The sequence below is a fragment of the Sitodiplosis mosellana genome, unplaced genomic scaffold (assembly GCF_009176505.1).
Source record: "Sitodiplosis mosellana isolate CC-2019 unplaced genomic scaffold, AAFC_SMos_1.0 Smas_scaffold_6226, whole genome shotgun sequence".
Lineage (NCBI taxonomy): Eukaryota > Metazoa > Arthropoda > Insecta > Diptera > Cecidomyiidae > Sitodiplosis > Sitodiplosis mosellana.
This window is the reverse complement of record NW_022601467.1, coordinates 11225410-11247372: the sequence shown is the minus strand read 5'-3', so window position 1 is coordinate 11247372 and position 21963 is coordinate 11225410.

Sequence of the window (21963 nt, the reverse complement as noted above, 5' to 3'; positions counted from 1 at the left end):
GAAGGCCGGGTCTAAATTCAAATGCGTATCATTCCGTTTGATGTTTTGTAAAACGGTGCCTTTCGCCAAAATGGCAATAGATTCACATTTTATCAAAAAGCCATCAAAATCGAATAGAACACATTCCCAGACTGCCTGCAAACATGTCGTTTATCAATATCAATATCAATATCCATGTCAATAAAAGCAACAAAGATTAAGAATCAGTTTAACAGGCATTTCTGTGTATGAATAAAAGCTGGCATTCACCGTGCTCAGAGAGAGAGAGAGAGAGAGAGACAGAAAGAGACAGAGAGAGAGAGGAAGAGAAAAAATATGCAAAAGGGGAAAAAAGTAAAATGCAACCATTATACATCATATATTAGTGCCGAAGAGTCTGAAAATTAAAAAAAGAAAAAAAAGGAAAATGAAAAGAGAAAAGACGGATCTTGCATGAAAAAAAGTGGATTTGGTTAAGAAAACCCTCGTTTTCTAATCAAATTCTTGAGTTTGTGTTATTTCTTCAGCTTCAGACAATATGTACACGAGTGTGTGTGTGTGTGTGTGTGTGTGTGTGTGTGTGTGTGTGTGTGTGTACATAGCGCAAACATGTCACGTTAGGATTGATTGAGGAAATGAAGAAAAGAAACGTGAATATTGTGTACTTGCATGACTGGATGAATGCAGAGAGCGGACTATTTGCTACTCGTCATCTTATTGTGTGATTATTCTCCAAGCTTCTCCTTTTTTTCTTCGGCTTAACCGATTTCATGGAAATATTTATATAGCAGAAATCGTTGTATTGTTTATTCATCGCATGTGCTGATATACGGTCCGGAACAAATTAATAGATAAGAAATGTATACCACATTGAATTTACTTCTCTCTGAACGTAATTTGAATGTCCCTTGTCCCCTAACAACGGGGTGTAAATCAGACACTACGATTATACAAAACACGACCAAACTAAAAAAATGAATCGCTGATGAAGGGATGATTGGGGAAATACAGTGAACGCACGGCACAATATTGTTCCGATGTGTTTGTGGAAATGAAAGCTTCCATTGTATCTTTGGTATTCATTGAATGTGTTTTGTTCAAGCATTCCATGTCCAGGGGGCCACTCATTACTCCACTTAGCAATTTTATTCATTTCAGCCAATCAACAACAAGATCAACAACAAATAATTCAACGCAACGGCTGGAATCAACACATTTTTCACTTTTTCATACTATAATACGTACACATTACACTACAAAATTGGTTTGCTGATTATTGTTGTTCGCTCTCATTGTTATCCAATTGTATGGAAATGGGTAAAAGTTGGCAAACGAGTGCGTGATTGTGCTTTGTTCTTTTAATGATTTTTTTTTGGATTTTCATCCACTGGGTTTTGTGTCAAAACAATCGCATAAATTAATGAACAATCCGAACCGAGAATTCATAATCTTACCAGGAGTATATGTATATGGTTTATCCTTTGCAAACGTACGCAATGGCGAAAATCCATTTGAAAAAATCAATGCCAAACGCTTGGTCACTCTCTTTCTCGGATTATTTTCATTTGTATGGGGGAAAAAATTGATGGTTTGACCCAAAAAGCAGGCGACCCCTTGAGCCTGTTGCTGTTCTATTGCACATTTTGTGAAATATCCAATGTCATTTGTTTGTTAACACTGTCGCGTTAAGGAAAATTACATATGCACGAGTGAATGTGATTATGTAAGATTGTCTATGTTCGCATCTTTTCATACTCCTGCGAATGACATGAAATCGCATTTTTCTCCACTTCGTTTGTCATATGTATGTACTTTTCGCATTTTCTCTCTCTTTTTTTCCTTTCCTTTTCTGCGTTATTTATTCGAGCAACGGAATACCAATGCCTTAATAGGAATGTGCTTATTTGTCGTAATCTATTGTTAAATTGGGTGCTACAAAATCGTACTTCTGCTACAACTTAGTATTGGGGGCATATTACCTCGTCTTATCGACGGGCTTTTTCCGCGTTTTTCCGGGAATTTTTTTTTAGTATCAAATCAAAATATAAGTGAAGCAGTGTGTGTGTGTGTGTGTGTGTGTGTATATAGTATGTGTTTGTCAGCACCGAGAGCATTAAATGCCCATATAAAAGCCGTATCACGCACGCGACACATCATAACACTGTGCCATTTTCCATTCTGGCTGTAAATGTGTGAATGACATGATGGCATTAATACTACGTTCCCTTCGAATATACATGAATGTATATCCCGGTGGCAGGCGTTTGGCAGCCAACGAGTAGCGTATATATTTTTTTGCATAGTTATATTTCAGCGCCGCTTTCCGCCAGTTCGCTTTTGGCCTTCATTTCACTCGCACTTCCATTGAATTGCAACAACGATAACCCGATATCTCTGTTCAACATTGCTCAACTCTTTTTTCCTTCTCTCACTCTCTCACTCTTCTGAACATCGATCAGTTGGGGTGAGCAATATGCAAACGCACATCTAAACCAATTTGATTGAAAGAAAAAAGTAAACCGTTTGAAAGTTCCCTTTGTGCGTGGAATCAGTTCGTTTTTCATCTTATTCGATTTGCTTCTTCTAACGAAAAACTGTTAAGCACGTTTTCCTTCAAATGAAAAGGGGAATAAAAGCCATTTTCGTTCTTATAGCAGTTATTTGTGAATGAGCTTATTGAATTGGGTCTCCAATGACATTGTCAAAGCTGAACAATCTGAAATTCATCAAATATTCAAAGTGCAACCAATAGAACAACGAATTTAATATGATTCTCGTTCTGTTGATAATTATGCATTGTGCACGCTTTCAATATACAGTAACTGTCACCAAAGGCATAAATTCAACTGGCACATCGACTCAGGTATATCATATACCCTAATTCATGACAATATAATATCGTACAAACAAAATAAAATGTCCGTTTAGCATTATGTATAAATATTTGAAAGAATAAGGACGCAAATACAACAAATCGAAACATGAGCTACGCCCAATGGCACTTTGTCTATTACCGTCTCCGCCTTCCTCGAATCGATATCAAAGTGCTGTTCATTTGGTGTGTCAACGAAAATATTCCACGAACACTAATAGTCGTTGAGCCAATCGAATTCAAAGTTGGGTTTCAGTGAAAGTGCACTAAAAATCGTCCGAAAAAAAAACGCTTCAAGAGTTCTCAAATGCAGTTTCGGTATTAATTACGATTTCAAAAGGATTCGTAGTGTTACATTGCTATAATTGGAAATGAATGAACTTATGCCATAAAGGTGGAGTTTTGTATTCTACTCTCGCTCTTATTTCTTTTTCTTTTTGTTACAAACACCTCATCTGGCTGAATGGAACATTAAGAAAATGCACTTGATGTATTTTACTTCTGGATAAACATGTTGAACTGAGGTATTTTACGTTGAACGAAAAAAAAATGGAAATTTCTGCAAAATGGCGATTTTTTCCAATTTATTCTCTTCTATTTTTGATTCCGCTTCATTTTTGGCGTGAATGATGTCCATTCGAACTGTACCCATCACGCGCAAATTCCTTTTTTCCATGGGAAACCATTCATATAAATCGACCTAACCCACATTGGAAAATAAATTTAATTCTTTGAAAAAACCATAAATTTCCGAGAATTAATTTTCATCAAATAAAAATAAAATGGACTTACACATGACATTCATTTGTTGAAATGTGGGCAAAATTCATTTATGAATTATAATTAAATGGACAGTTTGTTATGCACTTTGTTTATCATGTGTGGATGTGGATGCGGTGGCACTGTATCAAAATATATGAGCTGTATGTAAATGTATATTCAATAGTCAATACAAAGTTTCATACAAATGAGAGTTCTGGCTACAGCCAGTTTTCATTTACGGTTAAATTTCTGGCGAATTTTTATGTTGTTTTTGCCAAAAAAATTTTTTTGTTCCATTCTCCTTTTTTTTGTTATTTTAGCTGCGGAATTTCGCGTATTTGAGTTTTTTTTCTCTCGATCATGTGTTCTTGTGTCCTTCAACATTTTCACAGTTTGGATATAGCATGAATAGAATTGAAATTGACCACCATCACTCTTAGCGCCACGCTTTTCATATGCAAAAAATGCCATGCTTGCTGCAACGATGGCTGTGGCATTGTTATTTCTATCGTAGTTAATCACTTTTCGCTTTGTGTCGCATTTTCGTGGAACGACTCCATTCCAGTTCTAACAATGGCATCAATTTATTTAATCTCATGATGGAATATATGGAATGTGAGTCATTTTTTGTGTGTTCGTTGTTGTTGTTGTTCATTCAAAGGATAACAAAAACATAAATTATTCCAATTGCATCAAAAACAATGGAATAGAAATTAGATTTTTGTAGAATGGAAATCAAAAACAAACCAAATTACTTAAATTTGCATTCTCGCTTCTTTTTCCTCAACTATGAACGTTCCTGTCAATCATCAATTTGGAATTCATTTTTGCATTGCATTTTTTTTCCTCATTTATGATTTAGAGAAGAGCATATACTTTATGGAATTGGCTATAAAACATATTGCTGAATTCACTATCAATTTCATTTTCTTGCAATCGAGCAAAAAATAAAAATATAAGGCCATCGAGAAATGTCTTTATGTCGAGGTTCGGTGAATAATGATGGAAGTAACCAAAAGCCAATGATGTAAAATAAAGTTGGAAAAAAAAAGCTGAGCGCAGCTTCATGACCGCAGTCAAGTGTAATTTAAGTTGAAGAGTTGCACAAAAGTTCATGCACACGCGGTTTTATATATACACCGTGCGCCATACTATTGCCACAAAGAAAGCGAGCGAGCGAGAGAGAGAGAGGGTGCGGGAAAGGGAGAGATAGAGAACGATCTGACGAGACGCGAGAGCAGCTGAAAAATGAATGAAGCAAAAACTAAAAAGCATTAAGAAGAAAAATCGAAATAGAGATAAAACAACAGTTGACTGATGTCAAATGAAATAAATCGATTTAAGAATTTAACAATGCTTGCATCGTAAAAGATGGATAAAAAGAAAAGGGAAAAGCATCGTTGCCCCATCGCTTTTTATACACCGTCCGCATAAACTGAATTATTAAATTACACTTTTTATGGGTCGCAATCAAGATGAACACCATCAACATGCCTTCATGTGTAACATACACAACTATTTTTCTGCTCGAGCATGATCACGTCTTGAAATCGTTTTTCTCTCGAAGAGCGTTTTTGCCGATTCGTGGCGGAGCGCAGCGCGAAGCATCGCCGATGTGTGTATACAATAGTACGGTGGGAACACTAGGGGCATATAACAAAAAATTCAGTCGAATGAATATCTAAATTTTTACTCAAATATCGGAATTTGTGACGAATATTGCATATGTTCTGAATATTTTTACAAATGCTGTGAATGTTATGAATATTCTTACAAAGAAAAAAAAATAAAATCAAATTTCTGTGTACAGAAATTCACTTTTTTCACTGAACACTGAAGCAATGGCTATTTTAAGCTGCAGTTGTTGTCTTTTCTTTGCAGTTGTGATTATTCATTGAAACGGCAATTTTAGTTATATTTTAACCTTCTTTTATCTTTATTTATTGAGAATTTCGGCTCGCTTCGCTCGCCAATATTTTTAGCTAGGTTTTAATATTGCAGTCATTTTTTATTTCTGACACTTTATACTGCTCAATATAGTACTAGAGTTCCGAATGTGCAATAAAGGAAGTTCTACTACAATTTATTAGATTTCAACGAAAAACCTCACGAATGTAAATGAATGTGAGTAAATGTTTCAAATTTAACGTAAATTCGTGCGAATGCAATATTTATTCATTAAATATTTATTGGATTTTAGATATTTCATAAATAAAACGTTATTTTCAAATTTTTTTGAATGGTCATAAGCCCCTAGTGGGAACAATGTCGAAGCTTTTGGAAGAGCAAGCACACCATTTGCCCGGCGAGATAATTTAACTGAAGTACACGATGAACGACATCGTGCCATTTCGAATGTGATAAAAGAGTGAGCCATACGCAGTATGTACAGGCCCCCACACATATGTGCTAACAGCGGAACGCAGCACATACAACAAGAGTTGAAAGCTACTTATCGATATTATCTGAACAATTTTATTTATTCCATGGAATTTTCGTTTGGTTCAGCTCTCGTTCAATTTTTTTTCTTCTCGTCTCTTTCTCTACCTACCATCCCGCTCTCCTGCCTCTTCTTCTGCTCTGTCAGTTCTTCGAGCGCTTTGAAGAATAAAATTGCCGTTATTTATACTGTATACATTTCAAATTTACAGTCATTCACTCCTCTTACATTATGTCGATGATACGACGCATCCATGCCAAACTCCGCAATTCCTTTTCCCACAATTTTATAATGCAATGAAGGGAATAAAGAAGCAGAAAAAAACGAAACAAATTAAATGAAAACACAATAAAAACAATAGTCGGGTAGTTCACTTCAAGTGAGACGAAGCGGCACGCTGGCAAGCACGACAACAGACAAGCGTATAGCATCAAATTGCTCTATAACACAAAACGTAAAATGAAATCAATAGCTGTTACAATTGAAAAAAGTATGAATAAAAGCGCGCGAGTGCAGAAAAAAAATAATCCAGGAGATGTGGAACGAATTTGAAAAAAAAACGCGTCTAATTTTGTTTATGAAACGAATATTGCTGTTTGCCAATGTCATACAGCACATATACGCAAGCATTCATCAGCCGTTATTGGCATTCGTCGAAACATATTCAAAATATATATGATCCTCGTTTTGTTTCGTCGCATTATTTTTAGAGATTTTTTTCCCGAACATTCGGCACTTTGATATTCTCTCTCTTATTCGCTCGAAACAGCAACAACGCTTTGTTTATATTTCAGATAAGTGTAATTTCGGTAATTCATCAGAGAATTTAAATGGCAGAGCTATGTTTGCGTGGATGGCGTTCTGAGAATTGCTTTGCCAGTTTTCTCTTTTAGCTAAACTGTTTTGATTACACCGATTTTATGATGGAAAACGATGAGATTTTGCGAACGTTGTGGTACGTGTTCATTCAGAGTAATGTTGCTGTCATTTCATTTGCGAAATTGCGACAAAATTCTAAACAAAAAAAAAACAAATATTCGATTCCCACATTAAGCGGAAATGATGCATTATAAAAGATATGACGGATTGGAAGTAAAGGTTATCTAGTTCACTTAACCCTTTAATATGCGAATTCTTATTCTTGAATGATTTTGTTCAATGTTGTGTGCGGTAAAGAAAAATCTCCTATTTAGTTTTTTTCTGAAGATCGCATTATTCCAGTGAAAATCGAGGAACCATCGCATTTGCTCTAGAAATCTCCAGAAATGTGATATCATCAAACTAATGTTGCAGAACGATAAATTAATTTTCATCGCAACTTGCAATTTGCGGGAAAAAGCACACACATTTAGCCACTTTAAGAATCAATCCATATCAAAGGGTTAACAACACACGGTGACTCTAACGGAAATTCATTGCGTTGAGAACTGAACCATTGAAAAACGGATTTGAAATGGCGAAAAGAGAAAAAAAGCCGTCTACACAATGACAAAATTAAATAAGACGCAGAGCTTTACGCTTTTGGCAAATTTTTTATACGACTCTGATGATATACACTTTGTAATTAATTTGGAGTTTTGTTGTTCATGGGTTGCGACTTGCATGATTTGTCGCCTGTATTTTTTTCTCGCTGAAAACGAGCACCGGCAATAACAACAGCAAAAAGAGCAAGCACAAAAATCTGGATTGATGTCGACGTCGAAAAATTTCAATGCGATCCAAATTGCAGATATAAATTAACACTGGAATTGAAAATGATGGCGAAAATTAAATCAAGAGAAGCATACGCAGCTCAAGCGCCGTCAACTGTCTGAGTGATATAAAATACAAGCACATTTTTTGAAGATCTTAGCTAATACATTCGTCTTATACAACCTACACGCAATTGATCTTGTGCGGCCGCTGGCGTCACCACCTCCACTTCATGGGATAAATATGAGCATTACACATCAAATCAATTTATCACATAGCCCTTTTCGCGCGGTCTAACAAGAAAGTTGTGTAAACTTTTTGTTGTAACTGTAATTGTTCTTGTCGCTTTAGTCATTGTGTGTCTGGCGTTTAAATTGTGTGTTGTGTGTAAGTTTTTTCGTCGAAAAATTCCTTACCTCAACTCCACACACACACACACACACACACACACACACATGCGACGGTACAGTGCAGTTTAGCTGTAATTCGCTGGCATCATGACAATGATATTCGCAATTCGTACATATGGCTTTGGAATGCGTTGTTGTGCTGAACTGATGGCATGGTCTGATGGCATGCTCTGATGATTAGTTCAAAAACTTGTGAAATAGATAACAGCCAAAGTTTTGGCAAGAATGGCAGCAGAAAAACTTAACATTTTCATCGAATCCATTGAAATAAAGCATGAACTTCTAGCCTCATGCTTTTTCTCATTTTGGGATGGCTAATTAAAAGAAACCACAATGTACGCGACAGATTTTCCCTTCTGAATGCTAGTTATTTGAAGTACGACCACAAAAACATTCTTTGACTGAGTTATGTTTCATGTCTGCTGCATCAGACTAGAGGCGGGCATGCATACAGCATACATTACGAAGATAATACAAGCAAATACGTAGACACATACATGTTTTTATAGGAAGAAAACGCATAACAAATTTCGCAATGCGTCGATTTAACGCTCATACAGTGTTCAAACGGACTTGCAAATGAACACATACACACTGCCGGAAATTGTATGATAAATTCCACTTTGAATCACTTGAAACACGGGTGCGAAGAGCTTGAGTCAGCTTTTTATTGGCCGTTTCTTTCTCAAAGATTTGGAATAGAATATTCTGACTGTTTTATAGCACACAATAAAAGTGTGGGGAAGTAAACAAGTGGAGCCATTGACGAAAACTCTTGATATTCAGTGCTCACCAGTGTGCAATTTTGGCGATGCGGCGAAAGACGGTGTGTACGCATCCATTGCTTTTTTTTCCTTTCGTTTTGGCTAGATTTTATGTGAAGATAAATGCGAAATAAAGTGATTTTAAGCGCTCTTCAAATTGAAAAGGGGGAAAAATAGCAAAAACGGCAAACACACTCAACCATAATTGACATACATTGTTATATAAGTTGGAAGGAACTTCTATTTCTGGCGGATATCGAGTGGGAAAGTGTTTTGAAAAATGAAAATCTTGTTAAGTGCTAAAAAGCCAGCATAGGGATCGCCAGAAACTGCACACCAGCAAATCCTATGAATGATGAAATGAGAGTCTAAATACATGATAATTAGATTCCTTCAGCATTTTTTTTTCTTCGGTATCATTTACAGCTAGATGCACACATTGGGCCGACACAATGCGTGCTGTCAAGTTCACATGGCTGTCACGACGGAAGAAATGGGGGGTGGAAAAAGAGAGAGAAAGAGAGAGAGAGAGAGAGAACGACGGAGAAAAAAGAGAAAAAGAGAGATTGGAATAAGGTCTAAGTGAATATGTCAGAAATGAGTCGGCTCCCATTTTCTGATTTACGTTTTATACAATCGTTAACATATGAATGCATACCTTCAATTATATTTTATTATATGACACATTTAATCTATACACACGAAAGGCCTTCTTCTCCCTGCACAATCTTCATGGATCTGACATGAGCCTAATTTTTCTTCTCTTTTTGTCTCCTTTTTTCGTTGCTTGGACTATCGCATATATCAAAATCATCTATTTGCAATATTTAGACCAAATAAAAAAGAATCGAATTTCTTCTTGGACTCGGACATTATCAACATTACCATTTTTTTTGCTTACGTTGTCACCGGCCCAATAAAGCTATATGCGACATCGTTGTCGTCGTCGTCGTTACCGCCGAAAGCGCTGAATATCATTTCTGTCTACAACGTTACGTTCCAGTAACGTCCAATGTTTTGCAAATATTGAACACGCGTTGCACGTTTACATTTGAATGTAAATGGGATTTCTATTCATGTACACAATATTCGCAAACATTTCATTTCATTTGCCCAGCCTAATATCCTCACTACGAACGAAACGAAGTCTATGTTCGAAGCGGGCACACAAATGGCGAGGATACATGAAATTAAACATGGATTACTGAAAGCATACACCAAATCAACCGGATAATTCGAAACCAAGAACTATCTGTGCAAAGTGTTATTGGGCCGTTTCCATACTAAAAGAAACATTTAATTTCTTCGAATGTTAGACTTGGGTTTCATGCGGTTGATAAAATTTCGACTTTCACACTATGGTTTGTATCAATTTTTTTCTTTCCACTCTCTCTCCAATGCTCTCTCTCTCTCTCTTTCTTTCCTTCTTCGCCATTCATTCACATTTCCGCACGACTATTTCTTTCTTACGCTTGAAATAGTTTTAATGCTATTTATATTTGCGTAGGTCGGTTCCATGGGCACAAATCTCAGTGTATCGAGTATAGTTTACGCTCGTACATTTCTTTTTACGCGGATAAACGTACTATCGAGTGCACGTAAATTCAAATTTGTAATTCAATCTGGGATATGGCACTTCGAGGGCACGATGCCAATGAGAATGCGGTGTGTTGAAGTCAAATGACTAACGCATAATGGCAGAACAAGAGAGACGAAAAAAATAAACTAAAAACACGAAAACGTTATCAAATCCACTTTTAGACGATATTGACACGAAAAAGTCCAATTTTACCGCGTTGGCGCATAAGGCGTGTGAAATGGCCTCATTGAAAAGATTTACGACTTTAATTGGGAGCCATTACATTTCTTTTTTGCATTAACTTTTGCGCCTTTTAATGGGCTACAACTGTTGTCACGCTAACAATAACATGTACGGTCATCGAATAACTATATGTTGACATTGGACGAGGTGTGTTTATCTGAATTTCATATGCGATTAGATTTCTATTCAAAAAACACTGAGCATCAGAGAAATGGCAGAATTTAGAAGACGTTTTCAGAGCTGAAGTGTTTCACAGCATTGACTTTACATCTTTACATCGCTGTTATACGGTTATGTTCCATGAATTCATCGAATTCGAGAAAAAAAACGAAATCGAATAGCTAGCAAACAAACAAAAAATATTGAAACGAGAATGGAAATGACGATCGAAATGGATGCGAATGTTTTTTTTCTGCGTCAACAGAAAAGAAGAGAGAGAGAGAGAGAGAGAGAGAGAGAGAGAGAGAGAGAAATCGGAAGCAGAAAAAGCAACGAGGGAAATAGAATCGATATCACGCCATCAGTCTGATGCAGAAGCGATATATGCGATGCCAATGCCGATGACCAAACGCACAGAGACACGGAGAAAAGAATTTCAGTGTAAAAATATGCATCACAGTGAATCCATTGAACGCGCTTGTTGATTACATTGCCTTTGAGTGCTTACAAAGCGTGAAGCACTTTAACACAACAAAAATGGATCTACAATTTTCGATCCGTTGACAACAATGCAAAATGTATAAATTTTTATAGTAAATTGTTAGGAGTCCGCAGTAATTTCTATGCGGTTGACTCTTATCATCCGGTCGTTTCGTCATCGCTTTGTTGTTATTTTTCTTTGGGCGAAGCAAACATGTGTTTTAAGATTGCTGAGCATTTCAGCATTTCGTAAGGCACGGATATTTCCGAGCATATCGAGTGGCGTGTGTTGCTTCGTGCAGCCGCAACGACTCGACCGAAGTGTGTTCAGTTGATGTGGCTGCACGCAGCAACAACATACACATTCCGGTCGAGTCGTTGCGGCTGCGCGTAGCAACGCACGCCACTGTATCCGTCGTCGATATGCTCGGATATATCCGTGCCTTACGAAATGCTGAGATGCTCAGCAATCTTAAAACACATGTTTGAGGCGAAGCAAAGAGGACAGAAAAAAACCACATCAACACACAGAGGAAAAAAAATTGGTTTGACTTTCTCTCAATGGCATTTTGAACATAGAGGGAAGGAGATTTGCATAAAATATTTCATCAATTTAGAAGAGAAGAAAAAACCAAAGACAAATAAATCGCTTTTACAACAATTTACTGACGGAAATGGGATCCGTTGGAATGAATAACTTCACCAAATGGGAAGCAAATTTTTGTCGGTACCGCTATAATTCTACTTTTGTTTTGCTTTTGTTGGTCTACGCGAAAATAATGCATACTCCAGTAATCTCAAATCATCAGATAAAATCACAACTTACTTTCAAATTTTTTTTGTTGTTTTGCTCATTGGCTCATACTTTTTTCTCCATTGCTTTGCTTTCCATGACACACTCCATACCTTTTCGCGCGCATTTGTTTGTTCGTTTTGTTTGAGGATGTGCGTGCAAAGTGGCGCACGAAAATGGCAGGTGGAGACACAGCTATAAGCTCGATTGAATTATATTCAATTTGGTTTTGCGCCAAAGCGAATGCGATGTACTCACGTTGTTGTCTCCTGATGCAAATCTTAGTGTAGAATATAATTTTAGCAAAAGGGCGACAAAACGATTGCGATGATTAAAAAAGTTTTATTTATTAAAATCGTTTCTACCAACGCTAAAATTGCACACATTTTCGTTTTGTTACAAAACAAAAAAAGGACAGAAGAAGAAACCTTGATCACACTGACGGCAGAGTGAGAAAGAAAAAAAATAATTACGAAGTAAAAACACAATGTTACCAATTCCAACTTGCAAACGTATACACACTTACACAGAAACTATTTTCATTTCTGTTCCATGTTCCAACAAATTTGAACTTTTCAAACACTTTTGTAGTTTCAAGTAATAAATCCTCGATGACACAATCCAAAAGTGTCTGTTCGCCCGTATTTCATTTTTCTTCCATTATTTTCAATTATTCGATGCCAACGACACATCGACGTTCTCGTTTCCGTGTCTTTTTTTGTATACGCTTCTAGCTTTTATCGCTCTGATTCAAAAGTTGAACTTGATGCATGGTATCTAATTATTTTCAAATATTTCAAGAATGTCACATTTATAATGATCAAAATTTTCGATTATTTAATCATTGAAATGAGATGATGCAAATTTCAAAAGATCGTATGATTTGTTGCCAAGACCAACAGTTCATACCGTATAGTTGCGATTTCAATTTCACAATGTGAATGCATTTCTCCATATTTTATTGTTCATAAAAGCAACAAATGAGAAATGCTTTTTTTTATCAATCACTGAGAGCATACGACCATAAAATCTGAATATTGCATACCAAGAAGAGGTTAGCCAATTGGAGTGGATGGCGCGCGTATGTGTGTGTGTGTGTGTATGTGTTTAATGTAAGTGATTTAAGATTCATGAAAAATTACAATGCGAAAATGGTTGTTGGCTTTTGTTGCGAAGTAAAATGGTGAAAAGCCTTTTTTCGTCGACGTAATGTCGCTATACATGCCCCGCAGCATCTTGCTATGCGGCCTATTTTACATTTTAAATGAAACATATGCGAGACTTCGAATCGTTTTGTTGCTTTATCATTATTTTAGTCAAAATATTTTCCTACTAGTGGTGATTTGTTGGTATCCTTGTCGTTCCACTTTCTATTTCGCTTCTGTTCTTTTTCCCCTTTCAAATGAATATTATAACCATGCACCATGCGGGATTTCAAAGAAAATATTCATGCACCACTCAGACTGAGTGGCTAATGTCTGGTGTGTATTTTTATACCATTCCATGTGCAACGAAGTAGAAAAGGATAGAGAAAAATGTGCAGACGAGCACAATTTAATTCGTCCATTTAGACGTTTGATTTGTTTTCGAAGAGAAATTTTGAACATGGTTTCAATGCTTTTTTTCATTTTCCCAAATATTTATTCAGCCTCTCAATATACAAGGCGCTTTGACATTCGCATAATGCAATCGAAAGCGACCAAAGTGTTCATGCTCTTATTCAACCAATTGCAACTGCTGTGCCGTACAAATGTTGGAAAATTGTGTCTGTGCTGTTTCCGATTTTATTGGGAGAGAATACAAACCATGATGATCCGTACGCCCACGAGAATCAATTTAAAAATTTCTTGTTCTACAACAGCACCGAACAACGTCTATTCAAACATAGAATTTTGACGCGAACGTCATATCGACGCGCTATTTGATGTTGATGTGTGCGTTTCGCATTAAAACAATCAACAGTCTACAAAGGATTCAGTACGTGGTGATGGTGGTGGTGGTGGTGCACGAAATTGAATGGCGTCACAAATATATGCATAAATTGAATTTGGTTTTATTGAGAACCATTTGTGTATGAAATTCACATACGATACCACTCCTGTACTACCACCATACTTCAAGTACCGATATTTTCGCCGAAATGTCTTTATTCACTCTTCATTCTTGATAAAAGCCATAATCCGCGAGAGAGTAAAAATAAACGAATCAAGAAAAAAAAAACGCATCCATTTCGTCTATTGCTTTAGAAGCACCAGCGCACAGACGGAGAAAAAATAAGAATCTTTGTGATTTCGCAGAACTCTTGAGAGATGTTCGGCAATTGGATGCTCGACAATCTGATGCTTGAAAAGTAAGTTGATGAAACTTTCAACTGGAATTTTATACATGTTCACATTTTGATTTTATCGAGCTTTTTCTTTCCACGATAAGATGTACCCTTGTGCTCTATCGGCTCTCTTCTAAGAGAGCGGCCGCCTTTATTCGCGCTACTCATTATCCCTCTTTGAACATTTTTTAAAACAATCACACCAATATTCCAAAGCACGAATTTATTTGTCTGCGCTATCGCATACTCCTCTTTGCTGCTATACAAAACTACGAACACACTCAGTATAAACTCATACGCATCTATTTACCTTTGCACTGTGTTCGTGTTTCTAGTGAATATTCGAGAGCGCAGAAAAATAAATTCACGCACTTTTCGATATACAAGTGTGATTGCTTTAGAAAATGTTCAAAGAGGAATAATGAATAGCGCGAATGAAGGCGCCTGCTCTCTTGGAACAGCGCCGATAGAACACACGGGTAGGTATGATGAAAACATAACGACAACTGTTTCTTTCGTGTGAAAAGTATGAGAGTTTTTGCAAAATGACGCACATTTATATGCAATAGACAGGAAATAAATGAATATTTTATTCCAATGATATTATTGCCATCGTGTATCGTGTGTCGAACGGTTCATTGGCTCGTTTCAAAATGCGTGTTCATATTCGCCGAGAATGCGCCGGCTGTGCTTTACACTGCGTGTTCTTGATAATTGATGAGTAGGATATTTTTTTTCTCACGCCCAGCGCACAGTGTCGGAAATTCTCAGCTTCAATCTCTGTCTCGTCTGGCCTGTCACTTATTGCAGTAACTTTCGGATTCTGACGAATGTCGTTCCATTGATGTGGCTCCGTTTCAACTCAATTGGGCGACACAAACATAGTAGCACCACAATGTGGTGGCACCACCCAAACAAAGAAGTGGGGAGATAAATAAATTAAGATGTAAATTGTTCGGTGATGACGACATGGCGGTGCCATATATCATGTAAACAAATAACCACAAATAACAGCAAAAACCGGAAATGAATGCAAGCACACAAGTTCACTACGATTATTTTTCTTTTCTTGTTCATTTTCTTTTTGTCTCACTATCATTTCGGGAATTTTTGCGGCTGAATGATGATACTTAAATTTTGCTGATGGCACTTTCATTATTCATGACACCCAGAACATCAGCTTATTTTTTTCTCTCTCTATACTTCGACAGAGTCGTGTCAAAAAAGCAAATGAAAAACCAAACTGATGAACCTTAAAATAACGACCGAAACGACTTCATTGGTAGCTCAGTTGTTCGATTCCATGTTTTATCACTCGTCCAAATTTAACAGCTCTTCGAACAGCGGGCCAACAATTTTCTTTTTGCTTTGGTCGTATCTATTGTTTCTCCTTATTAATTCTATCTAATTGCTTGTTTCAAGGTTTTTCGGCTCATGAGAGAACGCCTCTCTAAATCGAAAGTGCCAGGTTTCCCAAATCGAAATGTTTCTACAAGAAAAATGCGTGGTAGGTTGTATCAATTACTGTGCACTTCACAACCAGCTGACTATATCTTTGCCGCTGCCGCGATGTAATTCATGACACAGCAGTCGTTTTTTAATCGTTCCGAGCTCAAATCGTAATGAGTGTTTGCGTCCCAAGGTAGAAAGTAAACATACACAGTGAGCGAGAGAGAGGGAGGGAGAGAGAGAGAGAGAGAGAGAGAGAGAGAGAGGGGGGATAAATGAATAAGGAGCTTTTTCGTTGGAATTTTTCGAACAACAAATATTTACGTAAGCGGATCTATCATCTTCTACATATGAACAGCTAAAATAATGTTCACCTCTCCTGATTGTTTACCACTGGTAATACTGTAACAGTCAGCAAACCAGTCGCCCACAATTCAAGGTGGAAAATTACTTAAGCTTTGGGCACTATTTATGCTTCTAAACAATTTGTAAAATCTGCGCACCACCCACACATATTATCATATGATTATTGACATATTTTTCAATACTTAAAAATAACTGAAATACACCCAAAAGCAGAGCCGTAGCGTTCATACATACATTTGGTGATCCGCTTCAAGAAATTATACGCACCAATTTTGTGCAGGCAAACATTTAGCCATCAGATCTATGTATTAGTGAGCTGTGTGTAGCGAGCAACGTATTTAGAAAATTCGGCCCTGTGTCAAATACAAAATCAACTGCCAGGGATACTTTGAGGTATGCACATGTAGGTATAGGGCTAATGTGTGTAGTCTGTACTCTATGCATAGTCTTTTGAGAATGAGCAGCCAATAATGCAAAAAAATTACTAAAATTCAACCCATTCATTTCCATTTTGAGTCATTAGCTACAGTTGGCGTGTAAGCCTCTTTCTCTATTCCTCTCACACTTTCTATGTTCTATGTATGTGGTTTCATGTGCTCAGATTGTGTAGCGCTTGAATCGTCGAAAAAAAGCAATCAAGACTTGGCTATTCAGAAATGAAAATATATATTCATATGAGCTTATGCATATGATCTGAGGTGAATACGTTTCGCTATATGTATGTACATTTAAAACGTGTTTTAAAATTGAGGCTGTGAGAATGAAAATGGCAATACAGGAATAAACATTCTGAAGCGCATCAAGAAAAAGAAATTCGCAAAAATGAATCATGAGTTCTGAATATGCAAAAGTGAAACATGAATTTACATGGGCAGCATAGGAGGTTCATGGTTCACTTTTGCGTATTCAGAACTCATGATTCACTTTTGCGAATTTTTTTTTCTTGATGCACTTCAGAATGTTTATTCCTGTATTGCCATTTTCATTCTCACAGCCTCAATTGAGCATTCGGATTTCCTTCTTTTTCCCGTTTTTGTTTGTGTTATTGTCCCGCAAAGATCGCATCGTACCCGAACGAATTCAAAGTTGTTGGCATTCGCAACGCAGGAAATGTGTTTTTAGTGGAAACATTTGAATTCACTTTTAATTCGGAGAAGAAAGCAAAAGTAAAAAAAACAACACATATCTACGTACATGGTAGTGAGCAAGAGCTTTGAATTGTATCTTTGGCAACGTAAATGTGAAAAACGTGCGATAAAATACGAACACGAATGAATAAAACCTTAGCAAGACAATCTTTGTTTTTTTTTGCCATTAAGGTGTGCATGCTACAATTGATATATTCAAATGAGTGAAAGAGGTAAAACTATGAAGAACAGTCATTTAATAAGTTGGAACGGGATTGCGCTTTTTTGGTCTTCCAAACGATGGAATCAAAAATAAAAATAGAAAAAAAATGAACTTGTTCCGAATAATGTAGATTAAGCAGAAACTGGCATAGAATCAAGTTGGTTAGCGTAGTTTGAGGGAGAATAAACCAAAATTGGATGATAATCGTTGTGTTGAGCCTAACCGTCCAACCGTAAAATGGTCCTGCATAAATATCGAATGGACCATTTTGCAAAATGAAAAGTTTTGTTAACATTCACATTGAATTCATTCATTCATTCGGTACTGCGTTGAAACATTTTGTATGCGGGATGGATATTACCTCGTATTAAAACAATTACATTTGCACATTTGACCCTCTCCATTGAAATCCAACTGAATCGGAAATACTTTGTGTAGAAAAATAAATCATATGCATGTATTGTACGATTTTCCAATTTAATGCGCCATTCAGAATTCATTCATTGTAATGAATGCCTACATTAAATCGGATACTTATGCTTAATGCTCTTGCACTAAAACTATCATTTTTATTTCGAGCATTCTCGTTGATTTTTTAGTACGTGTCATAAGCACTCTCTTGTTCTCTTCTCTTTTGTCACACGCCCCTGGGACCTTGGTTCGATATTTGGTGCTTTAGCTATTGTTTACATACTCATACCAACTATTTTCAGCGCTGGAGTTAACCAATTGTAAACTTTGCGTACATATTTTGCAATCATCACAATGTAATGCTACAAAAGAATGCCAATAGTTCCGAAAAACCGAAACAAAAAGAAAATCGAATTTTCAAAAAACTTTGCTAGCAATCACACAATATTTGTTGTGCACTTAACTCGGTCTCTCTCCCTTGTTCACTTCATCTTTATCCTATCTATATAATTTTGAGAAATAACTAACGAAACAAATTGCTTCCACTTGCTACCGATATTGATCTTTCACTCACTGTATACAGAAACCAACGACTGTTGTACATTTGAACACAACATTTCACCATTCTTTCAAACTATATCCATCCAATGTGCCGTGAACTGTATGCATCTATCGTTATTTGCTATACATATTTTTGTACACAATTCATACATAGCTAAAACCGTTTTATTTCTCTCCGTCTCGCTTAATTCCGAAATAAATGAAAGTATTGCAATAATTTAAGATAAAGTTCAAGTAAACCCATTACCATTCTTAATCAGAAAATGTAGTTAGAATACTATTTATACGTATGTGTAATGAGTGTGTTTATTGTAGAGAAAATAAAAATAAATTAAGAAAGTTGAAAAGTTGAAAATCGTTTACCTTTCAAAGTTGGTTAGCTGTTTTTTCTATGTGTGTGTATGTGTGTGTGTGTGTGTGTATGTGTGGATGTGGATGTGGGCAACACCGCAAGTTTGATGATGGAAACGGAAAAATGACTATGGAGCAAAGTTTCTCTAAACTATGTAAAATATTCTCACAAAAAAGTTAACACACTTTCAAATTGATACTGCATTATGATCGTTGTACGTATAAAGGATTTGACCACGAAAATCAGATAGATCGTTGTATCGTTGCCCGAATGCCTCTGCTTAACAGACACCAGACTTTGTTACTTCGAAAGACCGAAAAAAAATGTTCTTTAACGCAAAATTACAAAAGAATCTCAAACATTTTTTTTTATTCTTGGCTATCCCTATAAAATGCACGCAAAATACGACCATATTATTTTCGATGATGGTTCTTTTTCTTTATATTCTTTCCACATAAATGTCATAAATGAAACCGATATTACGGTGTTTGTTATTCTAACTTTGTTTTCTTATTATTTGAAAGTTTTCGAGCACACACATACAAATTCACCTGTACTAAACGGGATATTAAAACTTTTCATATCATTTCTTTATTTGAATTTTTCGAAGCATTAAAGAATGAAAACGAGAACAAACGAAAAAGCGTGTGTGTGTGTTCTTTTTGCCTTTAAAATATTCGAATAACCCCGGCGCAAATGTTTAATTGATCGAATGCAAATATTTAACTTTTTTTTTCTGTTTGAAGCGGAAAAACCAATTTTTTTAAATCAAAAAATGAAGGTCAACTCAACCTTATTACGAATAATTTTAGTGAATCGAATCAATGGTCGAAGTAGTTCGATTGTTGGAATTAACTATTGTTTGATCACACTGACTGAGCCGGATTTTAGTTCTGACCTTTAGATATCGGAGTTCGGCAATAAACTGAAGATATTTTTGAAAAGATGTAAACAAAGTCGAGTGAAGCCGCAGATTGAACGGCTTTGTTCTCCTGTTGAATGCACACGTTCATACATTTTCCATGCTATAGTGCCTCCATTGGAGGGGAAATTTTGATTGGCTTGTTAACTTTGCGCCGGCGCAAAATCCAACAAACAAACACTTGTTGTCGTTCTCCAGTGTATTTAAATCATTCAGTCAGTCAGTCAGTGTCTATGCAGCTATGGATTATCCTCGTATCGTTGGATGGTTTCATTTCACCATTGCACTCCACGCATATTGCCGCTTGTCGATGACGACGACAACGAAATGATTCTTCTAAAGCATACCATGTGTGTGCTTCAGGTTTCTTGTGCACTTTTCTGCCATCGGACCTAATTGAAAATTTGGAGTATTGTGTGCTGTGTATAAAAGACCACTGACGGCATTTTCAAATGCATATTATCATGATAATGGTAGTTACGAATGTAATTAGCAAATACAAATTGGATTATATTGTTAGCCAATCGTAGATATAATTTTAATTTGTTGAACAAAAGCCATAAATTTGCTCGTCTATTCAACAAACACGATTTCAATGCCATTGAATCAATGGCGACGGTAATGCATGTCTACGATTCGAACTGCATCTTATGCTCAAATTAATTACGGATAATCCTTTCTTCTCTCCTTTTTTTGGCTCGTGTGTGCTCAATTATTTGCATTGAACAGGATTGGGGAACAGTAGCGCGGCACAACTGACGAAAACCGAACAGTGAGAAGAAAAGAACGCAGCCGCTGATGCTCTACGACAACAAATCACGTTGTACACGCGGCGGCTATCAACCCGTCTGTTTTTCATTTAACGGATTTTGGTTTTTGTCTTTTTTTTTGTTCGCATACGCACATCCTTCGGCAATTTCGTCTAGCAAGCAGATTTTGCATGATGCGTGCGTGCCCTTTCTTTATTGATGCAGCACAATCTTGCCACACACACACACACACACACACACAAACACACAAACACGCCGAGCATACAACAACACAAAAAGACATAAAAGTCCAGGCTGGAAAGTACTTTCGTTGTATTATATATATACAGTATACAACTACTAATAAATCATTTCGCTCAAATTGATTTGGATTGGACGTACGATTAGTTTGTCGCTGAATATATATGTATACTTGTGTGTTTGTGTCCCGATGCCATAGCATCACCGTAACAAGGGTTAAAGAGCACAAGAACTTTTGATTCAGCAGAAAAAAACATCATTGGGTTTTTATCTCAATCCTGCAATGCTTTTTTCGCTCTCTCTCTGTCTCTTTGGGTTCGGTGTTTTCATTCTCACCCTTTTACGCTATGCGTTTTATTGTTTGCTGTTTTGGCGCCATTGAAACAAGAATGAAAAAAAAAGAACTCGATACACAAAGAATTCATCGAGAGAAATAGAGAGAGAAAAAAGCGCATTAAAGTGTAATGAAACTGTGGAAAATTCAATTCACTGGGGAGGCTGCAATCGGTTCGCTGATAACAAAGTGCCATTTGATGCTCGAAAGTTTTAACGACATATGAGGATTTTTGTCGAAGAAAATTGCAAAATAAACGAATCAACAGCGGCATTTTGCCAATCTATCGCTTGGTTGGTCTATCGTTACGCGTGTACACTGTACAGTGTACACTGTGTGTGTGTCTCGTGAATGCGACTGGACGAAATCATCGATTGTGTGTCGAACAACGTACCAACGATAACAACGGTTGATTCACACTGTAATCGCACCGAAAAATCGATGTACCAAAAAAAAGAAAACATGCAAGATAATTGAATTTCAAATTGCGTAAATTAAGTGACGGTGAGAGTTTCTTAGAGCACATAATACTACATAAATACACACACACACACACACACACACACACGGACTACAAGAATAAATCGAATGTAATACAATCCGCTGAACTGCAAATGTTTCAACACATATTCGCTTCTTCTTTTTCTGCTGCCGTATGCATAAATGTATGGAGCTACTGATGAAGATCTTCGATTAAACTAAATATTCG